The sequence below is a fragment of the Ictalurus punctatus genome, unplaced genomic scaffold (assembly GCF_001660625.3).
Source record: "Ictalurus punctatus breed USDA103 unplaced genomic scaffold, Coco_2.0 tig00006821, whole genome shotgun sequence".
Lineage (NCBI taxonomy): Eukaryota > Metazoa > Chordata > Actinopteri > Siluriformes > Ictaluridae > Ictalurus > Ictalurus punctatus.
This window is the reverse complement of record NW_026521121.1, coordinates 56792-70821: the sequence shown is the minus strand read 5'-3', so window position 1 is coordinate 70821 and position 14030 is coordinate 56792. Positions and strand designations below refer to the sequence as shown.

At 45.0% G+C, this 14030-nt stretch overlaps 45 non-coding genes and 4 pseudogenes across 45 annotated transcripts; all 49 read right to left on the bottom strand.

The window, feature by feature from the left end:
- Nucleotides 1-138: 138 nt before the first annotated feature.
- LOC128631435 (uncharacterized) lies at nt 139-256 on the bottom strand (annotated as a pseudogene).
- A 154-nt stretch (nt 257-410) lies between these two features.
- LOC128631429 (5S ribosomal RNA) lies at nt 411-529 on the bottom strand. Its single transcript, XR_008395603.1, has one exon. It is a non-coding gene; the product is annotated as a 5S ribosomal RNA (ribosomal RNA).
- A 163-nt stretch (nt 530-692) lies between these two features.
- On the bottom strand, nt 693-811 carry LOC128631428 (5S ribosomal RNA). Its single transcript, XR_008395602.1, has one exon. It is a non-coding gene; the product is annotated as a 5S ribosomal RNA (ribosomal RNA).
- A 155-nt stretch (nt 812-966) lies between these two features.
- LOC128631426 (5S ribosomal RNA) lies at nt 967-1085 on the bottom strand. The gene has a single exon (XR_008395600.1). It is a non-coding gene; the product is annotated as a 5S ribosomal RNA (ribosomal RNA).
- A 159-nt stretch (nt 1086-1244) lies between these two features.
- Nucleotides 1245-1363, bottom strand: LOC128631425 (5S ribosomal RNA). Its single transcript, XR_008395599.1, has one exon. It is a non-coding gene; the product is annotated as a 5S ribosomal RNA (ribosomal RNA).
- A 159-nt stretch (nt 1364-1522) lies between these two features.
- On the bottom strand, nt 1523-1640 carry LOC128631432 (uncharacterized; annotated as a pseudogene).
- Nucleotides 1641-1807: 167 nt separating this feature from the next.
- LOC128631434 (uncharacterized) lies at nt 1808-1925 on the bottom strand (annotated as a pseudogene).
- Nucleotides 1926-2084: 159 nt separating this feature from the next.
- On the bottom strand, nt 2085-2203 carry LOC128631424 (5S ribosomal RNA). The gene has a single exon (XR_008395598.1). It is a non-coding gene; the product is annotated as a 5S ribosomal RNA (ribosomal RNA).
- A 163-nt stretch (nt 2204-2366) lies between these two features.
- LOC128631423 (5S ribosomal RNA) lies at nt 2367-2485 on the bottom strand. The gene has a single exon (XR_008395597.1). It is a non-coding gene; the product is annotated as a 5S ribosomal RNA (ribosomal RNA).
- A 160-nt stretch (nt 2486-2645) lies between these two features.
- Nucleotides 2646-2764, bottom strand: LOC128631422 (5S ribosomal RNA). Its single transcript, XR_008395596.1, has one exon. It is a non-coding gene; the product is annotated as a 5S ribosomal RNA (ribosomal RNA).
- A 157-nt stretch (nt 2765-2921) lies between these two features.
- On the bottom strand, nt 2922-3039 carry LOC128631431 (uncharacterized; annotated as a pseudogene).
- Nucleotides 3040-3199: 160 nt separating this feature from the next.
- On the bottom strand, nt 3200-3318 carry LOC128631421 (5S ribosomal RNA). Its single transcript, XR_008395595.1, has one exon. It is a non-coding gene; the product is annotated as a 5S ribosomal RNA (ribosomal RNA).
- Nucleotides 3319-3490: 172 nt separating this feature from the next.
- LOC128631420 (5S ribosomal RNA) lies at nt 3491-3609 on the bottom strand. The gene has a single exon (XR_008395594.1). It is a non-coding gene; the product is annotated as a 5S ribosomal RNA (ribosomal RNA).
- A 156-nt stretch (nt 3610-3765) lies between these two features.
- LOC128631419 (5S ribosomal RNA) lies at nt 3766-3884 on the bottom strand. Its single transcript, XR_008395593.1, has one exon. It is a non-coding gene; the product is annotated as a 5S ribosomal RNA (ribosomal RNA).
- A 164-nt stretch (nt 3885-4048) lies between these two features.
- Nucleotides 4049-4167, bottom strand: LOC128631418 (5S ribosomal RNA). The gene has a single exon (XR_008395592.1). It is a non-coding gene; the product is annotated as a 5S ribosomal RNA (ribosomal RNA).
- A 155-nt stretch (nt 4168-4322) lies between these two features.
- On the bottom strand, nt 4323-4441 carry LOC128631417 (5S ribosomal RNA). The gene has a single exon (XR_008395591.1). It is a non-coding gene; the product is annotated as a 5S ribosomal RNA (ribosomal RNA).
- A 160-nt stretch (nt 4442-4601) lies between these two features.
- Nucleotides 4602-4720, bottom strand: LOC128631415 (5S ribosomal RNA). Its single transcript, XR_008395589.1, has one exon. It is a non-coding gene; the product is annotated as a 5S ribosomal RNA (ribosomal RNA).
- Nucleotides 4721-4880: 160 nt separating this feature from the next.
- Nucleotides 4881-4999, bottom strand: LOC128631414 (5S ribosomal RNA). Its single transcript, XR_008395588.1, has one exon. It is a non-coding gene; the product is annotated as a 5S ribosomal RNA (ribosomal RNA).
- Nucleotides 5000-5166: 167 nt separating this feature from the next.
- On the bottom strand, nt 5167-5285 carry LOC128631413 (5S ribosomal RNA). The gene has a single exon (XR_008395587.1). It is a non-coding gene; the product is annotated as a 5S ribosomal RNA (ribosomal RNA).
- Nucleotides 5286-5441: 156 nt separating this feature from the next.
- LOC128631412 (5S ribosomal RNA) lies at nt 5442-5560 on the bottom strand. The gene has a single exon (XR_008395586.1). It is a non-coding gene; the product is annotated as a 5S ribosomal RNA (ribosomal RNA).
- Nucleotides 5561-5720: 160 nt separating this feature from the next.
- On the bottom strand, nt 5721-5839 carry LOC128631411 (5S ribosomal RNA). Its single transcript, XR_008395585.1, has one exon. It is a non-coding gene; the product is annotated as a 5S ribosomal RNA (ribosomal RNA).
- A 304-nt stretch (nt 5840-6143) lies between these two features.
- On the bottom strand, nt 6144-6262 carry LOC128631410 (5S ribosomal RNA). The gene has a single exon (XR_008395584.1). It is a non-coding gene; the product is annotated as a 5S ribosomal RNA (ribosomal RNA).
- A 163-nt stretch (nt 6263-6425) lies between these two features.
- LOC128631409 (5S ribosomal RNA) lies at nt 6426-6544 on the bottom strand. The gene has a single exon (XR_008395583.1). It is a non-coding gene; the product is annotated as a 5S ribosomal RNA (ribosomal RNA).
- A 160-nt stretch (nt 6545-6704) lies between these two features.
- Nucleotides 6705-6823, bottom strand: LOC128631408 (5S ribosomal RNA). The gene has a single exon (XR_008395582.1). It is a non-coding gene; the product is annotated as a 5S ribosomal RNA (ribosomal RNA).
- A 152-nt stretch (nt 6824-6975) lies between these two features.
- LOC128631407 (5S ribosomal RNA) lies at nt 6976-7094 on the bottom strand. Its single transcript, XR_008395581.1, has one exon. It is a non-coding gene; the product is annotated as a 5S ribosomal RNA (ribosomal RNA).
- A 160-nt stretch (nt 7095-7254) lies between these two features.
- On the bottom strand, nt 7255-7373 carry LOC128631406 (5S ribosomal RNA). Its single transcript, XR_008395580.1, has one exon. It is a non-coding gene; the product is annotated as a 5S ribosomal RNA (ribosomal RNA).
- Nucleotides 7374-7531: 158 nt separating this feature from the next.
- LOC128631404 (5S ribosomal RNA) lies at nt 7532-7650 on the bottom strand. The gene has a single exon (XR_008395578.1). It is a non-coding gene; the product is annotated as a 5S ribosomal RNA (ribosomal RNA).
- A 159-nt stretch (nt 7651-7809) lies between these two features.
- LOC128631403 (5S ribosomal RNA) lies at nt 7810-7928 on the bottom strand. Its single transcript, XR_008395577.1, has one exon. It is a non-coding gene; the product is annotated as a 5S ribosomal RNA (ribosomal RNA).
- Nucleotides 7929-8100: 172 nt separating this feature from the next.
- On the bottom strand, nt 8101-8219 carry LOC128631402 (5S ribosomal RNA). Its single transcript, XR_008395576.1, has one exon. It is a non-coding gene; the product is annotated as a 5S ribosomal RNA (ribosomal RNA).
- Nucleotides 8220-8375: 156 nt separating this feature from the next.
- Nucleotides 8376-8494, bottom strand: LOC128631401 (5S ribosomal RNA). The gene has a single exon (XR_008395575.1). It is a non-coding gene; the product is annotated as a 5S ribosomal RNA (ribosomal RNA).
- A 171-nt stretch (nt 8495-8665) lies between these two features.
- LOC128631400 (5S ribosomal RNA) lies at nt 8666-8784 on the bottom strand. The gene has a single exon (XR_008395574.1). It is a non-coding gene; the product is annotated as a 5S ribosomal RNA (ribosomal RNA).
- A 160-nt stretch (nt 8785-8944) lies between these two features.
- Nucleotides 8945-9063, bottom strand: LOC128631399 (5S ribosomal RNA). Its single transcript, XR_008395573.1, has one exon. It is a non-coding gene; the product is annotated as a 5S ribosomal RNA (ribosomal RNA).
- Nucleotides 9064-9227: 164 nt separating this feature from the next.
- On the bottom strand, nt 9228-9346 carry LOC128631398 (5S ribosomal RNA). The gene has a single exon (XR_008395572.1). It is a non-coding gene; the product is annotated as a 5S ribosomal RNA (ribosomal RNA).
- A 315-nt stretch (nt 9347-9661) lies between these two features.
- LOC128631397 (5S ribosomal RNA) lies at nt 9662-9780 on the bottom strand. The gene has a single exon (XR_008395571.1). It is a non-coding gene; the product is annotated as a 5S ribosomal RNA (ribosomal RNA).
- A 162-nt stretch (nt 9781-9942) lies between these two features.
- On the bottom strand, nt 9943-10061 carry LOC128631396 (5S ribosomal RNA). Its single transcript, XR_008395570.1, has one exon. It is a non-coding gene; the product is annotated as a 5S ribosomal RNA (ribosomal RNA).
- Nucleotides 10062-10221: 160 nt separating this feature from the next.
- LOC128631395 (5S ribosomal RNA) lies at nt 10222-10340 on the bottom strand. The gene has a single exon (XR_008395569.1). It is a non-coding gene; the product is annotated as a 5S ribosomal RNA (ribosomal RNA).
- Nucleotides 10341-10492: 152 nt separating this feature from the next.
- Nucleotides 10493-10611, bottom strand: LOC128631393 (5S ribosomal RNA). The gene has a single exon (XR_008395567.1). It is a non-coding gene; the product is annotated as a 5S ribosomal RNA (ribosomal RNA).
- Nucleotides 10612-10775: 164 nt separating this feature from the next.
- Nucleotides 10776-10894, bottom strand: LOC128631392 (5S ribosomal RNA). The gene has a single exon (XR_008395566.1). It is a non-coding gene; the product is annotated as a 5S ribosomal RNA (ribosomal RNA).
- A 156-nt stretch (nt 10895-11050) lies between these two features.
- On the bottom strand, nt 11051-11169 carry LOC128631391 (5S ribosomal RNA). Its single transcript, XR_008395565.1, has one exon. It is a non-coding gene; the product is annotated as a 5S ribosomal RNA (ribosomal RNA).
- Nucleotides 11170-11329: 160 nt separating this feature from the next.
- LOC128631390 (5S ribosomal RNA) lies at nt 11330-11448 on the bottom strand. The gene has a single exon (XR_008395564.1). It is a non-coding gene; the product is annotated as a 5S ribosomal RNA (ribosomal RNA).
- Nucleotides 11449-11615: 167 nt separating this feature from the next.
- Nucleotides 11616-11734, bottom strand: LOC128631389 (5S ribosomal RNA). The gene has a single exon (XR_008395563.1). It is a non-coding gene; the product is annotated as a 5S ribosomal RNA (ribosomal RNA).
- A 156-nt stretch (nt 11735-11890) lies between these two features.
- LOC128631388 (5S ribosomal RNA) lies at nt 11891-12009 on the bottom strand. The gene has a single exon (XR_008395562.1). It is a non-coding gene; the product is annotated as a 5S ribosomal RNA (ribosomal RNA).
- A 164-nt stretch (nt 12010-12173) lies between these two features.
- Nucleotides 12174-12292, bottom strand: LOC128631387 (5S ribosomal RNA). Its single transcript, XR_008395561.1, has one exon. It is a non-coding gene; the product is annotated as a 5S ribosomal RNA (ribosomal RNA).
- A 160-nt stretch (nt 12293-12452) lies between these two features.
- Nucleotides 12453-12571, bottom strand: LOC128631386 (5S ribosomal RNA). Its single transcript, XR_008395560.1, has one exon. It is a non-coding gene; the product is annotated as a 5S ribosomal RNA (ribosomal RNA).
- Nucleotides 12572-12731: 160 nt separating this feature from the next.
- On the bottom strand, nt 12732-12850 carry LOC128631385 (5S ribosomal RNA). The gene has a single exon (XR_008395559.1). It is a non-coding gene; the product is annotated as a 5S ribosomal RNA (ribosomal RNA).
- A 160-nt stretch (nt 12851-13010) lies between these two features.
- LOC128631384 (5S ribosomal RNA) lies at nt 13011-13129 on the bottom strand. Its single transcript, XR_008395558.1, has one exon. It is a non-coding gene; the product is annotated as a 5S ribosomal RNA (ribosomal RNA).
- A 160-nt stretch (nt 13130-13289) lies between these two features.
- On the bottom strand, nt 13290-13408 carry LOC128631382 (5S ribosomal RNA). The gene has a single exon (XR_008395556.1). It is a non-coding gene; the product is annotated as a 5S ribosomal RNA (ribosomal RNA).
- Nucleotides 13409-13568: 160 nt separating this feature from the next.
- LOC128631381 (5S ribosomal RNA) lies at nt 13569-13687 on the bottom strand. The gene has a single exon (XR_008395555.1). It is a non-coding gene; the product is annotated as a 5S ribosomal RNA (ribosomal RNA).
- Nucleotides 13688-13843: 156 nt separating this feature from the next.
- LOC128631380 (5S ribosomal RNA) lies at nt 13844-13962 on the bottom strand. The gene has a single exon (XR_008395554.1). It is a non-coding gene; the product is annotated as a 5S ribosomal RNA (ribosomal RNA).
- Between the last annotated feature and the right edge of the window lie 68 nt (nt 13963-14030).

Here is a 14030-nt window from a genome sequence, read left to right as displayed (position 1 = left end):
GTAATCAAAAGACTGACTGACTGACTGACTGGACTGACTGACTGATTTGATTGATTGGTCCCCTTCAAACCTGTGTCCAACCTTATCCCAAAACAGGATGTTGTTGCAGAGGCCATGAAAACACTGATCCAAATAAAAAGCTTACAGCACCTAGTATTCCCATTCAGTCTCCCAACCGAGTACTAACCAGGCCCACTCTGCTTTGCTTCCGAGGTCAGATGAGATCAGGCTTTTTCAGAGTGGTATGGCCGTAAGCGAAAGCTGACCCCAAATGGGCCTATTTAAATAGTGTAATCAAAGACTGACTGACTGATTGATTGATTGATTGGGTCCCCTTCAAACCTGTGTCCAACCTTTATCCCAAAACAGGATGTTGTGCAGAGGCCATGAAAACACTGATCCAAATAAAAAGCTTACAGCACCTAGTATTCCCATTCAGTCTCCCAACCGAGTACTAACCAGGCCCAACTCTGCTTTGCTTCCGAGTTCAGATGAGATCAGGCTTTTTCAGAGTGGTATGGCCGTAAGCGAAAGCTGACCCCAAATGGGGCCTATTTAAATAGTGTAATCAAAAGACTGACTGACTGACTGACTGACTGATTGATTGATTGGGTCCCCTTCAAACCTGTGTCCAACCTTTATCCCAAAACAGGATGTTGTGCAGAGGCCATGAAAACACTGATCCAAATAAAAGCTTACAGCACCTAGTATTCCCATTCAGTCTCCCAACCGAGTACTAACCAGGCCCAACTCTGCTTTGCTTCCGAGTTCAGATGAGATCAGGCTTTTTCAGAGTGGTATGGCCGTAAGCGAAAGCTGACCCCAAATGGGGCCTATTTAAATAGTGTAATCAAAAGACTGACTGACTGATTGATTGATTGATTGGGTCCCCTTCAAACCTGTGTCCAACCTTTATCCCAAAACAGATGTTGTGCAGAGGCCATGAAAACACTGATCCAAATAAAAAGCTTACAGCACCTAGTATTCCCATTCAGTCTCCCAACCGAGTACTAACCAGGCCCAACTCTGCTTTGCTTCCGAGTTCAGATGAGATCAGGCTTTTTCAGAGTGGTATGGCCGTAAGCGAAAGCTGACCCCAAATGGGGCCTATTTAAATAGTGTAATCAAAAGACTGACTGACTGACTGACTGATTTGATTGATTGGGTCCCCTTCAAACCTGTGTCCAACCTTTATCCCAAACAGGATGTTGTGCAGAGGCCATGAAAACACTGATCCAAATAAAAGCTTACAGCACCTAGTATTCCCATTCAGTCTCCCAACCGAGTACTAACCAGGCCCAACTCTGCTTTGCTTCCGAGTTCAGATGAGATCAGGCTTTTTCAGAGTGGTATGGCCGTAAGCGAAAGCTGACCCCAAATGGGGCCTATTTAAATAGTGTAATCAAAAGACTGACTGACTGATTGATTGATTGATTGATTGGGTCCCCTTCAAACCTGTGTCCAACCTTTATCCCAAAACAGGATGTTGTGCAGAGGCCATGAAAACACTGATCCAAATAAAAGCTTACAGCACCTAGTATCCCATTCAGTCTCCCAACCGAGTACTAACCAGGCCCAACTCTGCTTTGCTTCCGAGTTCAGATGAGATCAGGCTTTTTCAGAGTGGTATGGCCGTAAGCGAAAGCTGACCCCAAATGGGGCCTATTTAAATAGTGTAATCAAAAGACTGACTGACTGACTGATGACTGTGACTGATTGATTGATTGGTCCCCTTCAAACCTGTGTCCAACCTTTATCCCAAAACAGGATGTTGTGCAGAGGCCATGAAAACACTGATCCAAATAAAAGCTTACAGCACCTAGTATTCCCATTCAGTCTCCCAACCGAGTACTAACCAGGCCCAACTCTGCTTTGCTTCCGATTCAGATGAGATCAGGCTTTTTCAGAGTGGTATGGCCGTAAGCGAAAGCTGACCCCAAATGGGCCTATTTAAATAGTGTAATCAAAAGACTGACTGACTGATTGATTGATTGATTGATTGGGTCCCCTTCAAACCTGTGTCCAACCTTTATCCCAAAACAGGATGTTGTGCAGAGGCCATGAAAACACTGATCCAAATAAAAAGCTTACAGCACCTAGTATTCCCATTCAGTCTCCCAACCGAGTACTAACCAGGCCCAACTCTGCTTTGCTTCCGAGTTCAGATGAGATCAGGCTTTTTCAGAGTGGTATGGCCGTAAGCGAAAGCTGACCCCAAATGGGGCCTATTTAAATAGTGTAATCAAAAGACTGACTGACTGACTGACTGATGATTGATTGATTGGGTCCCCTTCAAACCTGTGTCCAACCTTTATCCCAAAACAGGATGTTGTGCAGAGGCCATGAAAACACTGATCCAAATAAAAAGCTTACAGCACCTAGTATTCCCATTCAGTCTCCCAACCGAGTACTAACCAGGCCCAACTCTGCTTTGCTTCCGAGTTCAGATGAGATCAGGCTTTTTCAGAGTGGTATGGCCGTAAGCGAAAGCTGACCCCAAATGGGGCCTATTTAAATAGTGTAATCAAAGACTGACTGACTGACTGACTGATTGATTGATTTGGGTCCCCTTCAAACCTGTGTCCAACCTTTATCCCAAAACAGGATGTTGTGCAGAGGCCATGAAAACACTGATCCAAATAAAAAGCTTACAGCACCTAGTATTCCCATTCAGTCTCCCAACCGAGTACTAACCAGGCCCAACTCTGCTTTGCTTCCGAGTTCAGATGAGATCAGGCTTTTTCAGAGTGGTATGGCCGTAAGCGAAAGCTGACCCCAATGGGGCCTATTTAAATAGTGTAATCAAAAGACTGACTGACTGATTGATTGATTGATTGATTGGGTCCCCTTCAAACCTGTGTCCAACCTTTATCCCAAACAGGATGTTGTGCAGAGGCCATGAAAACACTGATCCAAAAAAAAGCTTACAGCACCTAGTATTCCCATTCAGTCTCCCACCGAGTACTAACCAGGCCCAACTCTGCTTTGCTTCCGAGTTCAGATGAGATCAGGCTTTTTCAGAGTGGTATGGCCGTAAGCGAAAGCTGACCCCAAATGGGGCCTATTTAAATAGTGTAATCAAAAGACTGACTGACTGATTGATTGATTGATTGATTGGGTCCCCTTCAAACCTGTGTCCAACCTTTATCCCAAAACAGGATGTTGTGCAGAGGCCATGAAAACACTGATCCAAATAAAAAGCTTACAGCACCTAGTATTCCCATTCAGTCTCCCAACCGAGTACTAACCAGGCCCAACTCTGCTTTGCTTCCGAGTTCAGATGAGATCAGGCTTTTTCAGAGTGGTATGGCCGTAAGCGAAAGCTGACCCCAAATGGGGCCTATTTAAATAGTGTAATCAAAAGACTGACTGACTGACTGACTGACTGACTGACTGATTGATTGATTGGGTCCCCTTCAAACCTGTGTCCAACCTTTATCCCAAAACAGGATGTTGTGCAGAGGCCATGAAAACACTGATCCAAATAAAAAGCTTACAGCACCTAGTATTCCCATTCAGTCTCCCAACCGAGTACTAACCAGGCCCAACTCTGCTTTGCTTCCGAGTTCAGATGAGATCAGGCTTTTTCAGAGTGGTATGGCCGTAAGCGAAAGCTGACCCCAAATGGGGCCTATTTAAATAGTGTAATCAAAAGACTGACTGACTGATTGATTGATTGATTGGGTCCCCTTCAAACCTGTGTCCAACCTTTATCCCAAAACAGGATGTTGTGCAGAGGCCATGAAAACACTGATCCAAATAAAAAGCTTACAGCACCTAGTATTCCCATTCAGTCTCCCAACCGAGTACTAACCAGGCCCAACTCTGCTTTGCTTCCGAGTTCAGATGAGATCAGGCTTTTTCAGAGTGGTATGGCCGTAAGCGAAAGCTGACCCCAAATGGGGCCTATTTAAATAGTGTAATCAAAAGACTGACTGACTGACTGACTGACTGATTGATTGATTGGGTCCCCTTCAAACCTGTGTCCAACCTTTATCCCAAAACAGGATGTTGTGCAGAGGCCATGAAAACACTGATCCAAATAAAAAGCTTACAGCACCTAGTATTCCCATTCAGTCTCCCAACCGAGTACTAACCAGGCCCAACTCTGCTTTGCTTCCGAGTTCAGATGAGATCAGGCTTTTTCAGAGTGGTATGGCCGTAAGCGAAAGCTGACCCCAAATGGGCCTATTTAAATAGTGTAATCAAAAGACTGACTGACTGATTGATTGATTGATTGGGTCCCCTTCAAACCTGTGTCCAACCTTTATCCCAAAACAGGATGTTGTGCAGAGGCCATGAAAACACTGATCCAAATAAAAAGCTTACAGCACCTAGTATTCCCATTCAGTCTCCCAACCGAGTACTAACCAGGCCCAACTCTGCTTTGCTTCCGAGTTCAGATGAGATCAGGCTTTTTCAGAGTGGTATGGCCGTAAGCGAAAGCTGACCCCAAATGGGGCCTATTTAAATAGTGTAATCAAAAGACTGACTGACTGACTGACTGATTGATTGATTGGGTCCCCTTCAAACCTGTGTCCAACCTTTATCCCAAAACAGGATGTTGTGCAGAGGCCATGAAAACACTGATCCAAATAAAAAGCTTACAGCACCTAGTATTCCCATTCAGTCTCCCAACCGAGTACTAACCAGGCCCAACTCTGCTTTGCTTCCGAGTTCAGATGAGATCAGGCTTTTTCAGAGTGGTATGGCCGTAAGCGAAAGCTGACCCCAAATGGGGCCTATTTAAATAGTGTAATCAAAAGACTGACTGACTGACTGATTGATTGATTGATTGGGTCCCCTTCAAACCTGTGTCCAACCTTTATCCCAAAACAGGATGTTGTGCAGAGGCCATGAAAACACTGATCCAAATAAAAAGCTTACAGCACCTAGTATTCCCATTCAGTCTCCCAACCGAGTACTAACCAGGCCCAACTCTGCTTTGCTTCCGAGTTCAGATGAGATCAGGCTTTTTCAGAGTGGTATGGCCGTAAGCGAAAGCTGACCCCAAATGGGGCCTATTTAAATAGTGTAATCAAAAGACTGACTGACTGACTGACTGACTGATGATTGATTGATTGGGTCCCCTTCAAACCTGTGTCCAACCTTTATCCCAAAACAGGATGTTGTGCAGAGGCCATGAAAACACTGATCCAAATAAAAAGCTTACAGCACCTAGTATTCCCATTCAGTCTCCCAACCGAGTACTAACCAGGCCCAACTCTGCTTTGCTTCCGAGTTCAGATGAGATCAGGCTTTTTCAGAGTGGTATGGCCGTAAGCGAAAGCTGACCCCAAATGGGGCCTATTTAAATAGTGTAATCAAAAGACTGACTGACTGACTGATTGATTGATTGGGTCCCCTTCAAACCTGTGTCCAACCTTTATCCCAAAACAGGATGTTGTGCAGAGGCCATGAAAACACTGATCCAAATAAAAAGCTTACAGCACCTAGTATTCCCATTCAGTCTCCCAACCGAGTACTAACCAGGCCCAACTCTGCTTTGCTTCCGAGTTCAGATGAGATCAGGCTTTTTCAGAGTGGTATGGCCGTAAGCGAAAGCTGACCCCAAATGGGGCCTATTTAAATAGTGTAATCAAAAGACTGACTGACTGACTGACTGATTGATTGATTGGGTCCCCTTCAAACCTGTGTCCAACCTTTATCCCAAAACAGGATGTTGTGCAGAGGCCATGAAAACACTGATCCAAATAAAAAGCTTACAGCACCTAGTATTCCCATTCAGTCTCCCAACCGAGTACTAACCAGGCCCAACTCTGCTTTGCTTCCGAGTTCAGATGAGATCAGGCTTTTTCAGAGTGGTATGGCCGTAAGCGAAAGCTGACCCCAAATGGGGCCTATTTAAATAGTGTAATCAAAAGACTGACTGACTGACTGACTGATTGATCTGATTGACTGACTGGGACCTGACTGACTGACAGACTGACTGACTAACTTACTGACTGACTTACTGACTGACTAACTGACTGACTGACTGACTGACTGAGTGACTGACTGACTGACTGATTGATTGACTGACTGATTGATTGATTGATTGGGTCCCCTTCAAACCTGTGTCCAACCTTTATCCCAAAACAGGATGTTGTGCAGAGGCCATGAAAACACTGATCCAAATAAAAAGCTTACAGCACCTAGTATTCCCATTCAGTCTCCCAACCGAGTACTAACCAGGCCCAACTCTGCTTTGCTTCCGAGTTCAGATGAGATCAGGCTTTTTCAGAGTGGTATGGCCGTAAGCGAAAGCTGACCCCAAATGGGGCCTATTTAAATAGTGTAATCAAAGACTGACTGACTGACTGACTGACTGATTGATTGATTGGGTCCCCTTCAAACCTGTGTCCAACCTTTATCCCAAAACAGGATGTTGTGCAGAGGCCATGAAAACACTGATCCAAATAAAAAGCTTACAGCACCTAGTATTCCCATTCAGTCTCCCAACCGAGTACTAACCAGGCCCAACTCTGCTTTGCTTCCGAGTTCAGATGAGATCAGGCTTTTTCAGAGTGGTATGGCCGTAAGCGAAAGCTGACCCCAAATGGGGCCTATTTAAATAGTGTAATCAAAAGACTGACTGACTGACTGACTGATTGATTGATTGGGTCCCCTTCAAACCTGTGTCCAACCTTTATCCCAAAACAGGATGTTGTGCAGAGGCCATGAAAACACTGATCCAAATAAAAAGCTTACAGCACCTAGTATTCCCATTCAGTCTCCCAACCGAGTACTAACCAGGCCCAACTCTGCTTTGCTTCCGAGTTCAGATGAGATCAGGCTTTTTCAGAGTGGTATGGCCGTAAGCGAAAGCTGACCCCAAATGGGGCCTATTTAAATAGTGTAATCAAAAGACTGACTGACTGATTGATTGATTGGGTCCCCTTCAAACCTGTGTCCAACCTTTATCCCAAAACAGGATGTTGTGCAGAGGCCATGAAAACACTGATCCAAATAAAAAGCTTACAGCACCTAGTATTCCCATTCAGTCTCCCAACCGAGTACTAACCAGGCCCAACTCTGCTTTGCTTCCGAGTTCAGATGAGATCAGGCTTTTTCAGAGTGGTATGGCCGTAAGCGAAAGCTGACCCCAAATGGGGCCTATTTAAATAGTGTAATCAAAAAGACTGACTGACTGATGACTGATTGATTGATTGGGTCCCCTTCAAACCTGTGTCCAACCTTTATCCCAAAACAGGATGTTGTGCAGAGGCCATGAAAACACTGATCCAAATAAAAAGCTTACAGCACCTAGTATTCCCATTCAGTCTCCCAACCGAGTACTAACCAGGCCCAACTCTGCTTTGCTTCCGAGTTCAGATGAGATCAGGCTTTTTCAGAGTGGTATGGCCGTAAGCGAAAGCTGACCCCAAATGGGGCCTATTTAAATAGTGTAATCAAAAAAGACTGACTGACTGACTGATTGATTGATTGGGTCCCCTTCAAACCTGTGTCCAACCTTTATCCCAAAACAGGATGTTGTGCAGAGGCCATGAAAACACTGATCCAAATAAAAAGCTTACAGCACCTAGTATTCCCATTCAGTCTCCCAACCGAGTACTAACCAGGCCCAACTCTGCTTTGCTTCCGAGTTCAGATGAGATCAGGCTTTTTCAGAGTGGTATGGCCGTAAGCGAAAGCTGACCCCAAATGGGGCCTATTTAAATAGTGTAATCAAAGACTGACTGACTGACTGACTGATTGATTGATTGGGTCCCCTTCAAACCTGTGTCCAACCTTTATCCCAAAACAGGATGTTGTGCAGAGGCCATGAAAACACTGATCCAAATAAAAAGCTTACAGCACCTAGTATTCCCATTCAGTCTCCCAACCGAGTACTAACCAGGCCCAACTCTGCTTTGCTTCCGAGTTCAGATGAGATCAGGCTTTTTCAGAGTGGTATGGCCGTAAGCGAAAGCTGACCCCAAATGGGGCCTATTTAAATAGTGTAATCAAAAGACTGACTGACTGACTGACTGACTGACTGATTGATTGATTGATTGGGTCCCCTTCAAACCTGTGTCCAACCTTTATCCCAAAACAGGATGTTGTGCAGAGGCCATGAAAACACTGATCCAAATAAAAAGCTTACAGCACCTAGTATTCCCATTCAGTCTCCCAACCGAGTACTAACCAGGCCCAACTCTGCTTTGCTTCCGAGTTCAGATGAGATCAGGCTTTTTCAGAGTGGTATGGCCGTAAGCGAAAGCTGACCCCAAATGGGGCCTATTTAAATAGTGTAATCAAAAGACTGACTGACTGATTGATTGATTGATTGGGTCCCCTTCAAACCTGTGTCCAACCTTTATCCCAAAACAGGATGTTGTGCAGAGGCCATGAAAACACTGATCCAAATAAAAAGCTTACAGCACCTAGTATTCCCATTCAGTCTCCCAACCGAGTACTAACCAGGCCCAACTCTGCTTTGCTTCCGAGTTCAGATGAGATCAGGCTTTTTCAGAGTGGTATGGCCGTAAGCGAAAGCTGACCCCAAATGGGGCCTATTTAAATAGTGTAATCAAAAGACTGACTGACTGACTGACTGACTGACTGACTGATGATTGATTGGGTCCCCTTCAAACCTGTGTCCAACCTTTATCCCAAAACAGGATGTTGTGCAGAGGCCATGAAAACACTGATCCAAATAAAAAGCTTACAGCACCTAGTATTCCCATTCAGTCTCCCAACCGAGTACTAACCAGGCCCAACTCTGCTTTGCTTCCGAGTTCAGATGAGATCAGGCTTTTTCAGAGTGGTATGGCCGTAAGCGAAAGCTGACCCCAAATGGGGCCTATTTAAATAGTGTAATCAAAAGACTGACTGACTGATTGATTGATTGATTGATTGGGTCCCCTTCAAACCTGTGTCCAACCTTTATCCCAAAACAGGATGTTGTGCAGAGGCCATGAAAACACTGATCCAAATAAAAAGCTTACAGCACCTAGTATTCCCATTCAGTCTCCCAACCGAGTACTAACCAGGCCCAACTCTGCTTTGCTTCCGAGTTCAGATGAGATCAGGCTTTTTCAGAGTGGTATGGCCGTAAGCGAAAGCTGACCCCAAATGGGGCCTATTTAAATAGTGTAATCAAAAGACTGACTGACTGACTGACTGACTGATTGATTGATTGGGTCCCCTTCAAACCTGTGTCCAACCTTTATCCCAAAACAGGATGTTGTGCAGAGGCCATGAAAACACTGATCCAAATAAAAAGCTTACAGCACCTAGTATTCCCATTCAGTCTCCCAACCGAGTACTAACCAGGCCCAACTCTGCTTTGCTTCCGAGTTCAGATGAGATCAGGCTTTTTCAGAGTGGTATGGCCGTAAGCGAAAGCTGACCCCAAATGGGGCCTATTTAAATAGTGTAATCAAAAGACTGACTGACTGACTGACTGATTGATTGACTGATTGAACTGATTGACTGAACTGACTGACTGACTGACCTGACTGACTCTGACCTGATGACTTACTGACTGACTCCTGACTGACTGACTGACTTGAGTGACTGACTGACTGGATTTAAATTGATGATTGACTGACTGACTGATTGATTGATTGATTGGGTCCCCTTCAAACCTGTGTCCAACCTTTATCCCAAAACAGGATGTTGTGCAGAGGCCATGAAAACACTGATCCAAATAAAAAGCTTACAGCACCTAGTATTCCCATTCAGTCTCCCAACCGAGTACTAACCAGGCCCAACTCTGCTTTGCTTCCGAGTTCAGATGAGATCAGGCTTTTTCAGAGTGGTATGGCCGTAAGCGAAAGCTGACCCCAAATGGGGCCTATTTAAATAGTGTAATCAAAACTGACTGACTGACTGACTGACTGATTGATTGATTGGGTCCCCTTCAAACCTGTGTCCAACCTTTATCCCAAAACAGGATGTTGTGCAGAGGCCATGAAAACACTGATCCAAATAAAAAGCTTACAGCACCTAGTATTCCCATTCAGTCTCCCAACCGAGTACTAACCAGGCCCAACTCTGCTTTGCTTCCGAGTTCAGATGAGATCAGGCTTTTTCAGAGTGGTATGGCCGTAAGCGAAAGCTGACCCCAAATGGGGCCTATTTAAATAGTGTAATCAAAAGACTGACTGACTGACTGACTGATTGATTGATTGGGTCCCCTTCAAACCTGTGTCCAACCTTTATCCCAAAACAGGATGTTGTGCAGAGGCCATGAAAACACTGATCCAAATAAAAAGCTTACAGCACCTAGTATTCCCATTCAGTCTCCCAACCGAGTACTAACCAGGCCCAACTCTGCTTTGCTTCCGAGTTCAGATGAGATCAGGCTTTTTCAGAGTGGTATGGCCGTAAGCGAAAGCTGACCCCAAATGGGGCCTATTTAAATAGTGTAATCAAAAGACTGACTGACTGATTGATTGATTGGGTCCCCTTCAAACCTGTGTCCAACCTTTATCCCAAAACAGGATGTTGTGCAGAGGCCATGAAAACACTGATCCAAATAAAAAGCTTACAGCACCTAGTATTCCCATTCAGTCTCCCAACCGAGTACTAACCAGGCCCAACTCTGCTTTGCTTCCGAGTTCAGATGAGATCAGGCTTTTTCAGAGTGGTATGGCCGTAAGCGAAAGCTGACCCCAAATGGGGCCTATTTAAATAGTGTAATCAAAAGACTGACTGACTGACTGACTGACTGATTGATTGATTGGGTCCCCTTCAAACCTGTGTCCAACCTTTATCCCAAAACAGGATGTTGTGCAGAGGCCATGAAAACACTGATCCAAATAAAAAGCTTACAGCACCTAGTATTCCCATTCAGTCTCCCAACCGAGTACTAACCAGGCCCAACTCTGCTTTGCTTCCGAGTTCAGATGAGATCAGGCTTTTTCAGAGTGGTATGGCCGTAAGCGAAAGCTGACCCCAAATGGGGCCTATTTAAATAGTGTAATCAAAAGACTGACTGACTGACTGATTGATTGATTGGGTCCCCTTCAAACCTGTGTCCAACCTTTATCCCAAAACAGGATGTTGTGCAGAGGCCATGAAAACACTGATCCAAATAAAAAGCTTACAGCACCTAGTATTCCCATTCAGTCTCCCAACCGAGTACTAACCAGGCCCAACTCTGCTTTGCTTCCGAGTTCAGATGAGATCAGGCTTTTTCAGAGTGGTATGGCCGTAAGCGAAAGCTGACCCCAAATGGGGCCTATTTAAATAGTGTAATCAAAAGACTGACTGACTGACTGACTGATTGATTGATTGGGTCCCCTTCAAACCTGTGTCCAACCTTTATCCCAAAACAGGATGTTGTGCAGAGGCCATGAAAACACTGATCCAAATAAAAAGCTTACAGCACCTAGTATTCCCATTCAGTCTCCCAACCGAGTACTAACCAGGCCCAACTCTGCTTTGCTTCCGAGTTCAGATGAGATCAGGCTTTTTCAGAGTGGTATGGCCGTAAGCGAAAGCTGACCCCAAATGGGGCCTATTTAAATAGTGTAATCAAAAACTGACTGACTGACTGACTGACTGACTGATTGATTGATTGGGTCCCCTTCAAACCTGTGTCCAACCTTTATCCCAAAACAGGATGTTGTGCAGAGGCCATGAAAACACTGATCCAAATAAAAAGCTTACAGCACCTAGTATTCCCATTCAGTCTCCCAACCGAGTACTAACCAGGCCCAACTCTGCTTTGCTTCCGAGTTCAGATGAGATCAGGCTTTTTCAGAGTGGTATGGCCGTAAGCGAAAGCTGACCCCAAATGGGGCCTATTTAAATAGTGTAATCAAAAGACTGACTGACTGATTGATTGATTGATTGGGTCCCCTTCAAACCTGTGTCCAACCTTTATCCCAAAACAGGATGTTGTGCAGAGGCCATGAAAACACTGATCCAAATAAAAAGCTTACAGCACCTAGTATTCCCATTCAGTCTCCCAACCGAGTACTAACCAGGCCCAACTCTGCTTTGCTTCCGAGTTCAGATGAGATCAGGCTTTTTCAGAGTGGTATGGCCGTAAGCGAAAGCTGACCCCAAATGGGGCCTATTTAAATAGTGTAATCAAAAGACTGACTGACTGACTGACTGACTGATTGATTGATTGGGTCCCCTTCAAACCTGTGTCCAACCTTTATCCCAAAACAGGATGTTGTGCAGAGGCCATGAAAACACTGATCCAAATAAAAAGCTTACAGCACCTAGTATTCCCATTCAGTCTCCCAACCGAGTACTAACCAGGCCCAACTCTGCTTTGCTTCCGAGTTCAGATGAGATCAGGCTTTTTCAGAGTGGTATGGCCGTAAGCGAAAGCTGACCCCAAATGGGGCCTATTTAAATAGTGTAATCAAAAGACTGACTGACTGACTGATTGATTGATTGATTGGGTCCCCTTCAAACCTGTGTCCAACCTTTATCCCAAAACAGGATGTTGTGCAGAGGCCATGAAAACACTGATCCAAATAAAAAGCTTACAGCACCTAGTATTCCCATTCAGTCTCCCAACCGAGTACTAACCAGGCCCAACTCTGCTTTGCTTCCGAGTTCAGATGAGATCAGGCTTTTTCAGAGTGGTATGGCCGTAAGCGAAAGCTGACCCCAAATGGGGCCTATTTAAATAGTGTAATCAAAAGACTGACTGACTGACTGACTGATTGATTGATTGGGTCCCCTTCAAACCTGTGTCCAACCTTTATCCCAAAACAGGATGTTGTGCAGAGGCCATGAAAACACTGATCCAAATAAAAAGCTTACAGCACCTAGTATTCCCATTCAGTCTCCCAACCGAGTACTAACCAGGCCCAACTCTGCTTTGCTTCCGAGTTCAGATGAGATCAGGCTTTTTCAGAGTGGTATGGCCGTAAGCGAAAGCTGACCCCAAATGGGGCCTATTTAAATAGTGTAATCAAAAGACTGACTGACTGACTGACTGATTGATTGATTGGGTCCCCTTCAAACCTGTGTCCAACCTTTATCCCAAAACAGGATGTTGTGCAGAGGCCATGAAAACACTGATCCAAATAAAAAGCTTACAGCACCTAGTATTCCCATTCAGTCTCCCAACCGAGTACTAACCAGGCCCAACTCTGCTTTGCTTCCGAGTTCAGATGAGATCAGGCTTTTTCAGAGTGGTATGGCCGTAAGCGAAAGCTGACCCCAAATGGGGCCTATTTAAATAGTGTAATCAAAAGACTGACTGACTGACTGACTGATTGATTGATTGGGTCCCCTTCAAACCTGTGTCCAACCTTTATCCCAAAACAGGATGTTGTGCAGAGGCCATGAAAACACTGATCCAAATAAAAAGCTTACAGCACCTAGTATTCCCATTCAGTCTCCCAACCGAGTACTAACCAGGCCCAACTCTGCTTTGCTTCCGAGTTCAGATGAGATCAGGCTTTTTCAGAGTGGTATGGCCGTAAGCGAAAGCTGACCCCAAATGGGGCCTATTTAAATAGTGTAATCAAAAGACTGACTGACTGACTGACTGATTGATTGATTGGGTCCCCTTCAAACCTGTGTCCAACCTTTATCCCAAAACAGGATGTTGTGCAGAGGCCATGAAAACACTGATCCAAATAAAAAGCTTACAGCACCTAGTATTCCCATTCAGTCTCCCAACCGAGTACTAACCAGGCCCAACTCTGCTTTGCTTCCGAGTTCAGATGAGATCAGGCTTTTTCAGAGTGGTATGGCCGTAAGCGAAAGCTGACCCCAAATGGGGCCTATTTAAATAGTGTAATCAAAAGACTGACTGACTGATTGATTGATTGATTGGGTCCCCTTCAAACCTGTGTCCAACCTTTATCCCAAAACAGGATGTTGTGCAGAGGCCATGAAAACACTGATCCAAATAAAAAGCTTACAGCACCTAGTATTCCCATTCAGTCTCCCAACCGAGTACTAACCAGGCCCAACTCTGCTTTGCTTCCGAGTTCAGATGAGATCAGGCTTTTTCAGAGTGGTATGGCCGTAAGCGAAAGCTGACCCCAAATGGGGCCTATTTAAATAGTGTAATCAAAAGACTGACTGACTGACTGACTGAT